Genomic DNA, 12208 nt, shown 5'->3' with positions numbered 1-12208 from the left:
GAGAGAGGCCCAAGCAAGACGCGCCCCGAGGAGCGTCTTGCCACATATCAACAATGGGTCTGACTGAGGGCCTCCATGAGAGAAGCCCAAGCAAGACGCGCCCCGAGGAGCGTCTTGTCACGTGTCAAAACTGGGTCTGACTGAGCGTCTCCAGGAGAGAGGCCCAAGCAAGACGCGCCCCGAGGAGCGTCTTGCCACATGTCAACAATGAGTCTGACTGAGGGCCTCCAGGAGAGAAGCCCAACTAAGACGCGTCCCGAGGAGTGTCTTGCCACATGTCAGCACTCGGTCCGACTGAACGCCTCCAGGAGAGAAGCCCCAGCCAGACGCGCCCCGAGGAGCGTCTTGCCACATGTAAGCACTGGGTCTGACTGAGCGCCTCCAGGAGAGAGGCCCCAGCTAGACGCGCCCCGAGGTGCGTCTTGCCTTATGTCAGCACTCGGTCTGACTGAGCGCCTCCAGGAGAGAGGCCCAAGCAAGACGCACCCCGAGGAGCGTCTTGACACACGTCAACACTGGGTCTGACTGAGGGCCTCCAGGAGAGAAGCCCAAGCAAGACGCGCCCCGAGGAGCGTCTTGCCACATGTCAACAATGGGTCTGACTGAGGGCCTCCAAGAGAGAAGCCCAAGCAAGACGCGCCCCGAGGAGCGTCTTGCACCATGTCAACACTGGGTCTGACTGAGCACCTCCAGGAGAGAGGCCCAAGCAAGATGCGCCCCGAGGAGCGTCTTGCCACATGTAAACAATGGGTCTGACTGAGGGCCTCCAGGAGAGAAGCCCAAGCAAGACGCGCCCCGAGGAGCGTCTTGCCACATGTCAGCACTCGGTCTGACTGAGCACCTCCAGGAGAGAGGCCCAAGCAAGACGCGCCCCGAGGAGCGTCTTGCCACATATCAACAATGGGTCTGACTGAGGGCCTCCATGAGAGAAGCCCAAGCAAGACGCGCCCCGAGGAGCGTCTTGTCACGTGTCAACACTGGGTCTGACTGAGCGTCTCCAGGAGAGAGGCCCAAGCAAGACGCGCCCCGAGGAGCATCTTGCCACATGTCACCACTGGGTCTGACTGAGCGCCTCCAGGAGAGAGGCCCAAGCAAGACGCGCCCCGAGGAGCGTCTTGCCACATGTAAGCACTGGGTCTGACTGAGCGCCTCCAGGAGAGAGGCCCCAGCAAGACGCGCCCCGAGGAGCGTCTTGCCTTATGTCAGCACTCGGTCTGACTGAGCGCCTCCAGGAGAGAGGCCCAAGCAAGACGCGCCCCGAGGAGCGTCTTGCCACATGTCAACAATGGGTCTGACTGAGGGCCTCCAGGAGAGAAGCCCAAGCAAGACGCGCCCCGAGGAGCGTCTTGCCACATGTCAACAATGGGTCTGACTGAGGGCCTCCAAGAGAGAAGCCCAAGCAAGACGCGCCCCGAGGAGCGTCTTGCACCATGTCAACACTGGGTCTGACTGAGCACCTCCAGGAGAGAGGCCCAAGCAAGACTCGCCCCGAGGAGCGTCTTGCCACATATCAACAATGGGTCTGACTGAGGGCCTCCATGAGAGAAGCCCAAGCAAGACGCGCCCCGAGGAGCGTCTTGCCACATGTCAGCACTCGGTCTGACTGAGCGCCTCCAGGAGAGAGGCCCAAGCAAGACGCGCCCCGAGGAGCGTCTTGCCACATATCAACAATGGGTCTGACTGAGGGCCTCCATGAGAGAAGCCCAAGCAAGACGCGCCCCGAGGAGCGTCTTGTCACGTGTCAAAACTGGGTCTGACTGAGCGTCTCCAGGAGAGAGGCCCAAGCAAGACGCGCCCCGAGGAGCGTCTTGCCACATGTCAACAATGAGTCTGACTGAGGGCCTCCAGGAGAGAAGCCCAACTAAGACGCGTCCCGAGGAGTGTCTTGCCACATGTCAGCACTCGGTCCGACTGAACGCCTCCAGGAGAGAAGCCCCAGCCAGACGCGCCCCGAGGAGCGTCTTGCCACATGTAAGCACTGGGTCTGACTGAGCGCCTCCAGGAGAGAGGCCCCAGCTAGACGCGCCCCGAGGTGCGTCTTGCCTTATGTCAGCACTCGGTCTGACTGAGCGCCTCCAGGAGAGAGGCCCAAGCAAGACGCACCCCGAGGAGCGTCTTGACACACGTCAACACTGGGGCTGACAGAGGGCCTCCAGGAGAGAGGCCCAAGCAAGATGCGCCCCGAGGAGCGTCTTGCCACATGTAAACAATGGGTCTGACTGAGGGCCTCCAGGAGAGAAGCCCAAGCAAGACGCGCCCCGAGGAGCGTCTTGCCACATGTCAGCACTCGGTCTGACTGAGCGCCTCCAGGAGAGAGGCCCAAGCAAGACGCGCCCCGAGGAGCGTCTTGCCACATATCAACAATGGGTCTGACTGAGGGCCTCCATGAGAGAAGCCCAAGCAAGACGCGCCCCGAGGAGCGTCTTGTCACGTGTCAACACTGGGTCTGACTGAGCGTCTCCAGGAGAGAGGCCCAAGCAAGACGCGCCCCGAGGAGCGTCTTGCCACATGTCACCACTGGGTCTGACTGAGCGCCTCCAGGAGAGAGGCCCAAGCAAGACGCGCCCCGAGGAGCGTCTTGCCACATGTAAGCACTGGGTCTGACTGAGCGCCTCCAGGAGAGAGGCCCCAGCAAGACGCGCCCGAGGAGCGTCTTGCTTTATGTCAGCACTCGGTCTGACTGAGCGCCTCCAGGAGAGAGGCCCAAGCAAGACGCGTCCCGAGGAGTGTCTTGCCACATGTCAACAATGGGTCTTACTGAGGGCCTCCAGGAGAGAAGCCCAAGCAAGACGCGCCCCGAGGAGCGTCTTGCCACGTGTCAGCACTCGGTCTGACTGAGCGCCTCCAGGAGAGAGGCCCAAGCAAGACGCACCCCGAGGAGCGTCTTGACACATGTCAACACTGGGGCTGACAGAGGGCCTCCAGAAGAGAGGCCCAAGCAAGATGCGCCCCGAGGAGCGTCTTGCCACATGTAAACAATGGGTCTGACTGAGGGCCTCCAGGAGAGAAGCTCAAGCAAGACGCGCCCCGAGGAGCGTCTTGCCACATGTCAGCACTCGGTCTGACTGAGCACCTCCAGGAGAGAGGCCCAAGCAAGACGCGCCCCGAGGAGCGTCTTGCCACATATCAACAATGGGTCTGACTGAGGGCCTCCATGAGAGAAGACCAAGCAAGACGCGCCCCGAGGAGCGTCTTGTCACGTGTCAACACTGGGTCTGACTGAGCGTCTCCAGGAGAGAGGCCCAAGCAAGACGCGCCCCGAGGAGCGTCTTGCCACATGTCACCACTGGGTCTGACAGAGCGCCTCCAGGAGAGAGGCCCAAGCAAGACGCACCCCGAGGAGCATCTTGCCACTTGTAAGCACTGGGTCTGACTGAGCGCCTCCAGGAGAGAGTCCCCAGCAAGACGCGCCCCGAGGAGCGTCTTGCTTTATGTCAGCACTCGGTCTGACTGAGCGCCTCCAGGATAGAGGCCCAAGCAAGACTCGCCCCGAGGAGCGTCTTGCCACATATCAACAATGGGTCTGACTGAGGGCCTCCATGAGAGAAGCCCAAGCAAGACGCGCCCCGAGGAGCGTCTTGCCACATGTTAGCACTCGGTCTGACTGAGCGCCTCCAGGAGAGAGGCCCAAGCAAGATGCACCCCGAGACGCGTCTAGCCACATATCAACAATGGGTCTGACTGAGGGCCTCCATGAGAGAAGCCCAAGCAAGACGCGCCCCGAGGAGCGTCTTGTCACGTGTCAACACTGGGTCTGACTGAGCGTCTCCAAGAGAGAGGCCCAAGCAAGACGCGCCCCGAGGAGCGTCTTGCCACATGTCACCACTGGGTCTGACTGAGCGCCTCCAGGAGAGAGGCCCAAGCAAGACGCGCCCCGAGGAGCGTCTTGCCACATGTCAACAATGAGTCTGACTGAGGGCCTCCAGGAGAGAAGCCCAAGCAAGACGCGCCCCGAGGAGCGTCTTGCCACATGTTAGCACTCGGTCTGACTGAGCGCCTCCAGGAGAGAGGCCCAAGCAAGACACACCCCGAGAAGCGTCTTGCCACATGTCAACAATGAGTCTGACTGAGGGCCTCCAGGAGAGAAGCCCAAGCAAGATGCGTCCCGAGGAGTGACTTGCCACATGTCAGCACTCGGTCTGACTGAACGCCTCCAGGAGAGAAGCCCCAGCAAGACGCGCCCCGAGGATCGTCCTGCCACATGTAAGCACTGGGTCTGACTGAGCTCCTCCAGGAGAGAGGCCCCAGCAAGACGCGCCCCGAGGAGCGTCTTGCCTTATGTCAGCACTCGGTCTGACTGAGCGCCTCCAGGAGAGAGGCCCCAGCAAGACGCTCCCCGAGGAGCGTCTTGCCACATGTCAACAATGGGTCTGACTGAGGGCCTCCAGGAGAGAAGCCCAAGCAAGACGCGCCCCGAGGAGCGTCTTGCCACATGTCAACAATGGGTCTGACTGAGGTTCTCCAAGAGAGAAGCCCAAGCAAGACGCGCCCCGAGGAGCGTCTTGCACCATGTCAACACTGGGTCTGACTGAGCACCTCCAGGAGAGAGGCCCAAGCAAGACTCGCCCCGAGGAGCGTCTTGCCACATATCAACAATGGGTCTGACTGAGGGCCTCCATGAGAGAAGCCCAAGCAAGACGCGCCCCGAGGAGCGTCTTGCCACATGTCAGCACTCGGTCTGACTGAGCGCCTCCAGGAGAGAGGCCCAAGCAAGACGCGCCCCGAGGAGCGTCTTGCCACATATCAACAATGGGTCTGACTGAGGGCCTCCATGAGAGAAGCCCAAGCAAGACGCGCCCCCCGAGGAGCGTCTTGTCACATGTCACCACTGGGTCTGACTGAGCGCCTCCAGGAGAGAGGCCCAAGCAAGACGCGCCCCGAGGAGCGTCTTGTCACATTTCACCACTGGGTCTGACTGAGCGCCTCCAGGAGAGAGGCCCAAGTAATACGCGCCCCGAGGAGCGTCTTGCCACATGTCAACAATGAGTCTGACTGAGGGCCTCGAGGAGAGAAGCCCAAGCAAGACGCGCCCCGAGGAGCGTCTTGTCACGTGTCAACACTGGGTCTGACTGAGCGTCTCCAGGAGAGAGGCCCAAGCAAGACGCGCCCCGAGGAGCGTCTTGCCACATGTCACCACTGGGTCTGACTGAGCGCCTCCAGGAGAGAGGCCCAAGCAAGACGCGCCCAGAGGAGCGTCTTGCCACATGTCAACAATGAGTCTGACTGAGGGCCTCGAGGAGAGAAGCCCAAGCAAGACGCGCCCCGAGGAGCGTCTTGTCACGTGTCAACACTGGGTCTGACTGAGCGTCTCCAGGAGAGAGGCCCCAGCAAGACGCGCCCCGAGAAGCATCTTGCCTTATGTCAGCACTCGGTCTGACTGAGCGCCTCCAGGAGAGAGGCCCAAGCAAGACGTGCCCCGAGGAGCGTCTTGCCACATGTCAACAATGAGTCTGACTGAGGGCCTCGAGGAGAGAAGCCCAAGCAAGACGCGTCCCGAGGAGCGTCTTGCCACATGTCGGCCCTCGGTCTGACTGAACGCCTCTAGGAGAGAAGCCCCAGCAAGACGCGCCCCGAGGAGCGTCTTGCCACATATCAACAATGGGTCTGACTGAGGGCCTCCAGGTGAGAGGCCCAAGCAAGACGCGCCCCGAGGAGCGTCTTGCCTTATGTCAGCACTCGGTCTGACTGAGCGCCTCCAGGAGAGAGGCCCAAGCAAGACGCGCCCCGAGGAGCGTCTTGCCACATGTCAACAATGGGTCTGACTGAGGGCCTCCAGGAGAGAAGCCCAAGCAAGACGCGCCCCGAGGAGCGTCTTGCCACATGTTAGCACTCAGTCTGACTGAGCGCCTCCAGGAGAGAGGCCCAAGCAAGATGCACCCCGAGAAGCGTCTTGCCACATGTCAACAATGAGTCTGACTGAGGGCCTCCAGGAGAGAAGCCCAAGCAAGACGCGTCCCGAGGAGTGTCTTGCCACATGTCAGCACTCGGTCTGACTGAATGCCTCCAGGAGAGAAGCCCCAGCAAGACACGCCCCGAGGAGCGTCTTGCCACATGTAAGCACTGGGTCTGACTGAGCGCCTCCAGGAGAGAGGCCCCAGCAAGACGCGCCCCGAGGAGCGTCTTGCCTTATGTCAGCACTCGGTCTGACTGAGCGCCTCCAGGAGAGAGGCCCAAGCAAGACGCGCCCCGAGGAGCGTCTTGCACCATGTCAGCACTCGGTCTGACTGAATGCCTCCAGGAGAGAAGCCCCAGCAAGACGCGCCCCGAGGAGCGACTTGCCACATGTCAACAATGGGTCTGACTGAGGGCCTCCAAGAGAGAAGCCCAAGCAAGACGCGCCCCGAGGAGCGTCTTGCACCATGTCAACACTGGGTCTGACTGAGCCCCTTCAGGAGAGAGGCCCAAGCAAGATGCACCCCGAGGAGCGTCTTGCCACGTGTAAACAATGGGTCTGACTGAGGGCCTCCAGGAGAGAAGCCCAAGCAAGACGCGCCCCGAGGAGCGTCTTGTCACGTGTCAACACTGGGTCTGACTGAGCGTCTCCAGGAGAGAGGCCCAAGCAAGACGCGCCCCGAGGAGCATCTTGCCACATGTCACCACTGGGTCTGACTGAGCGCCTCCAGGAGAGAGGCCCAAGCAAGACGCGCCCCGAGGAGCGTCTTGCCACATGTAAGCACTGGGTCTGACTGAGCGCCTCCAGGAGAGAGGCCCCAGCAAGACGCGCCCCGAGGAGCGTCTTGCCTCATGTCAGCACTCGGTCTGACTGAGCGCCTCCAGGAGAGAGGCCCAAGCAAGACGCGCCCCGAGGAGCGTCTTGCCACATGTCAACAATGGGTCTGACTGAGGGCCTCCAGGAGAGAAGCCCAAGCAAGACGCGCCCCGAGGAGCGTCTTGCCACATGTCAACAATGGGTCTGACTGAGGGCCTCCAAGAGATAAGCCCAAGCAAGACGCGCCCCGAGGAGCGTCTTGCACCATGTCAACACTGGGTCTGACTGAGCACCTCCAGGAGAGAGGCCCAAGCAAGACTCGCCCCGAGGAGCGTCTTGCCACATATCAACAATGGGTCTGACTGAGGGCCTCCATGAGAGAAGCCCAAGCAAGAAGCGCCCCGAGGAGCGTCTTGCCACATGTCAACAATGAGTCTGACTGAGCGCCTCCAGGAGAGAGGCCCAAGCAAGACGCGCCCCGAGGAGCGTCTTGCCACATATCAACAATGGGTCTGACTGAGGGCCTCCATGAGAGAAGCCCAAGCAAGACGCGCCCCGAGGAGCGTCTTGTCACGTGTCAACACTGGGTCTGACTGAGCGTCTCCAGGAGAGAGGCCCAAGCAAGACGCGCCCCGAGGAGCGTCTTGCCACATGTCACCACTGGGTCTGACTGAGCGCCTCCAGGAGAGAGGCCCAAGCAAGACGCGCCCCGAGGAGCGTCTTGCCACATGTAAGCACTGGGTCTGACTGAGCGCCTCCAGGAGAGAGGCCCCAGCAAGACGCGCCCGAGGAGCGTCTTGCTTTATGTCAGCACTCGGTCTGACTGAGCGCCTCCAGGAGAGAGGCCCAAGCAAGACGCGTCCCGAGGAGTGTCTTGCCACATGTCAACAATGGGTCTGACTGAGGGCCTCCAGGAGAGAAGCCCAAGCAAGACGCGCCCCGAGGAGCGTCTTGCCACGTGTCAGCACTCGGTCTGACTGAGCGCCTCCAGGAGAGAGGCCCAAGCAAGACGCACCCCGAGGAGCGTCTTGACACATGTAAACACTGGGGCTGACAGAGGGCCTCCAGGAGAGAGGCCCAAGCAAGATGCGCCCCGAGGAGCGTCTTGCCACATGTAAACAATGGGTCTGACTGAGGGCCTCCAGGAGAGAAGCCCAAGCAAGACGCGCCCCGAGGAGCGTCTTGCCACATGTTAGCACTCTGACTGAGCGCCTCCAGGAGAGAGGCCCAAGCAAGACGCACCCCGAGAAGCGTCTTGCCACATGTCAACAATGAGTCTGACTGAGGGCCTCCAGGAGAGAAGCCCAAGCAAGACGCGTCCCGAGGAGTGTCTTGCCACATGTCAGCACTCGGTCTGACTGAATGCCTCCAGGAGAGAAGCCCCAGCAAGACACGCCCCGAGGAGCGTCTTGCCACATGTAAGCACTGGGTCTGACTGAGCGCCTCCAGGAGAGAGGCCCCAGCAAGACGCGCCCCGAGGAGCGTCTTGCCTTATGTCAGCACTCGGTCTGACTGAGCGCCTCCAGGAGAGAGGCCCAAGCAAGACGCGCCCCGAGGAGCGTCTTGCACCATGTCAGCACTCGGTCTGACTGAACGCCTCCAGGAGAGAAGCCCCAGCAAGACGCGCCCCGAGGAGCGACTTGCCACATGTCAACAATGGGTCTGACTGAGGGCCTCCAAGAGAGAAGCCCAAGCAAGACGCGCCCCGAGGAGCGTCTTGCACCATGTCAACACTGGGTCTGACTGAGCCCCTTCAGGAGAGAGGCCCAAGCAAGATGCACCCAGAGGAGCGTCTTGCCACATGTAAACAATGGGTCTGACTGAGGGCCTCCAGGAGAGAAGCCCAAGCAAGACGCGCCCCGAGGAGCGTCTTGTCACGTGTCAACACTGGGTCTGACTGAGCGTCTCCAGGAGAGAGGCCCAAGCAAGACGCGCCCCGAGGAGCATCTTGCCACATGTCACCACTGGGTCTGACTGAGCGCCTCCAGGAGAGAGGCCCAAGCAAGACGCGCCCCGAGGAGCGTCTTGCCACATGTAAGCACTGGGTCTGACTGAGCGCCTCCAGGAGAGAGGCCCCAGCAAGACGCGCCCCGAGGAGCGTCTTGCCTTATGTCAGCACTCGGTCTGACTGAGCGCCTCCAGGAGAGAGGCCCAAGCAAGACGCGCCCCGAGGAGCGTCTTGCCACATGTCAACAATGGGTCTGACTGAGGGCCTCCAGGAGAGAAGCCCAAGCAAGACGCGCCCCGAGGAGCGTCTTGCCACATGTCAACAATGGGTCTGACTGAGGGCCTCCAAGAGATAAGCCCAAGCAAGACGCGCCCCGAGGAGCGTCTTGCACCATGTCAACACTGGGTCTGACTGAGCACCTCCAGGAGAGAGGCCCAAGCAAGACTCGCCCCGAGGAGCGTCTTGCCACATATCAACAATGGGTCTGACTGAGGGCCTCCATGAGAGAAGCCCAAGCAAGAAGCGCCCCGAGGAGCGTCTTGCCACAGGTCAACAATGAGTCTGACTGAGCGCCTCCAGGAGAGAGGCCCAAGCAAGACGCGCCCCGAGGAGCGTCTTGCCACATATCAACAAGGGGTCTGACTGAGGGCCTCCATGAGAGAAGCCCAAGCAAGACGCGCCCCGAGGAGCGTCTTGTCACGTGTCAACACTGGGTCTGACTGAGCGTCTCCAGGAGAGAGGCCCAAGCAAGACGCGCCCCGAGGAGCGTCTTGCCACATGTCACCACTGGGTCTGACTGAGCGCCTCCAGGAGAGAGGCCCAAGCAAGACGCGCCCCGAGGAGCGTCTTGCCACATGTAAGCACTGGGTCTGACTGAGCGCCTCCAGGAGAGAGGCCCCAGCAAGACGCGCCCGAGGAGCGTCTTGCTTTATGTCAGCACTCGGTCTGACTGAGCGCCTCCAGGAGAGAGGCCCAAGCAAGACGCGTCCCGAGGAGTGTCTTGCCACATGTCAACAATGGGTCTGACTGAGGGCCTCCAGGAGAGAAGCCCAAGCAAGACGCGCCCCGAGGAGCGTCTTGCCACGTGTCAGCACTCGGTCTGACTGAGCGCCTCCAGGAGAGAGGCCCAAGCAAGACGCACCCCGAGGAGCGTCTTGACACATGTCAACACTGGGGCTGACAGAGGGCCTCCAGGAGAGAGGCCCAAGCAAGATACGCCCCGAGGAGCGTCTTGCCAAATGTAAACAATGGGTCTGACTGAGGGCCTCCAGGAGAGAAGCCCAAGCAAGACGCGCCCCGAGGAGCGTCTTGCCACATGTCAGCACTCGGTCTAACTGAGCACCTCCAGGAGAGAGGCCCAAGCAAGACGCGCCCCGAGGAGCGTCTTGCCACATATCAACAATGGGTCTGACTGAGGGCCTCCATGAGAGAAGCCCAAGCAAGACGCGCCCCGAGGAGCGTCTTGTCACGTGTCAACACTGGGTCTGACTGAGCGTCTCCAGGAGAGAGGCCCAATCAAGACGCGCCCCGAGGAGCATCTTGCCACATGTCACCACTGGGTCTGACTGAGCGCCTCCAGGAGAGAGGCCCAAGCAAGACGCGCCCCGAGGAGCGTCTTGCCTCTTGTAAGCACTGGGTCTGACTGAGCGCCTCCAGGAGAGAGGCCCCAGCAAGACGCGCCCCGAGGAGCGTCTTGCTTTATGTCAGCACTCGGTCTGACTGAGCGCCTCCAGGAGAGAGGCCCAAGCAAGACTCGCCCCGAGGAGCGTCTTGCCACATATCAACAATGGGTCTGACTGAGGGCCTCCATGAGAGAAGCCCAAGCAAGACGCGCCCCGAGGAGCGTCTTGCCACATGTTAGCACTCGGTCTGACTGAGCGCCTCCAGGAGAGAGGCCCAAGCAAGATGCACCCCGAGACGCGTCTTGCCACATATCAACAATGGGTCTGACTGAGGGCCTCCATGAGAGAAGCCCAAGCAAGACGCGCCCCGAGGAGCGTCTTGTCACGTGTCAACACTGGGTCTGACTGAGCGTCTCCAAGAGAGAGGCCCAAGCAAGACGCGCCCCGAGGAGCGTCTTGCCACATGTCACCACTGGGTCTGACTGAGCGCCTCCAGGAGAGAGGCCCAAGCAAGACGCGCCCCGAGGAGCGTCTTGCCACATGTCAACAATGAGTCTGACTGAGGGCCTCCAGGAGAGAAGCCCAAGCAAGACGCGCCCCGAGGAGCGTCTTGCCACATGTTAGCACTCGGTCTGACTGAGCGCCTCCAGGAGAGAGGCCCAAGCAAGACGCACCCCGAGAAGCGTCTTGCCACATGTAAACAATGAGTCTGACTGAGGGCCTCCAGGAGAGAAGCCCAAGCAAGACGCGTCCCGAGGAGTGTCTTGCCACATGTCAGCACTCGGTCTGACTGAACGCCTCCAGGAGAGAAGCCCCAGCAAGACGCGCCCCGAGGATCGTCCTGCCACATGTAAGCACTGGGTCTGACTGAGCTCCTCCAGGAGAGAGGCCCCAGCAAGACGCGCCCCGAGGAGCGTCTTGCCTTATGTCAGCACTCGGTCTGACTGAGCGCCTCCAGGAGAGAGGCCCCAGCAAGACGCGCCCCGAGGAGCGTCTTGCCACATGTCAACAATGGGTCTGACTGAGGGCCTCCAGGAGAGAAGCCCAAGCAAGACGCGCCCTGAGGAGCGTCTTGCCACATGTCAACAATGGGTCTGACTGAGGTTCTCCAAGACAGAAGCCCAAGCAAGACGCGCCCCGAGGAGCGTCTTGCACCATGTCAACACTGGGTCTGACTGAGCACCTCCAGGAGAGAGGCCCAAGCAAGACTCGCCCCGAGGAGCGTCTTGCCACATATCAACAATGGGTCTGACTGAGGGCCTCCATGAGAGAAGCCCAAGCAAGACGCGCCCCGAGGAGCGTCTTGCCACATGTCAGCACTCGGTCTGACTGAGCGCCTCCAGGAGAGAGGCCCAAGCAAGACGCGCCCCGAGGAGCGTCTTGCCACATATCAACAATGGGTCTGACTGAGGGCCTCCATGAGAGAAGCCCAAGCAAGACGCGCCCCCCCGAGGAGCGTCTTGTCACATGTCACCACTGGGTCTGACTGAGCGCCTCCAGGAGAGAGGCCCAAGCAAGACGCGCCCCGAGGAGCGTCTTGTCACATTTCACCACTGGGTCTGACTGAGCGCCTCCAGGAGAGAGGCCCAAGCAATACGCGCCCCGAGGAGCGTCTTGCCACATGTCAACAATGAGTCTGACTGAGGGCCTCGAGGAGAGAAGCCCAAGCAAGACGCGCCCCTAGGAGCGTCTTGTCACGTGTCAACACTGGGTCTGACTGAGCGTCTCCAGGAGAGAGGCCCAAGCAAGACGCGCCCCGAGGAGCGTCTTGCCACATGTCACCACTGGGTCTGACTGAGCGCCTCCAGGAGAGAGGCCCAAGCAAGACGCGCCCCGAGGAGCGTCTTGCCACATGTCAACAATGAGTCTGACTGAGGGCCTCGAGGAGAGAAGCCCAAGCAAGACGCGCCCCGAGGAGCGTCTTGTCAC

Source organism: Nothobranchius furzeri, chromosome 6 (assembly GCF_043380555.1).
Source record: "Nothobranchius furzeri strain GRZ-AD chromosome 6, NfurGRZ-RIMD1, whole genome shotgun sequence".
Lineage (NCBI taxonomy): Eukaryota > Metazoa > Chordata > Actinopteri > Cyprinodontiformes > Nothobranchiidae > Nothobranchius > Nothobranchius furzeri.
Note: the sequence above shows the minus strand (reverse complement) of the source record.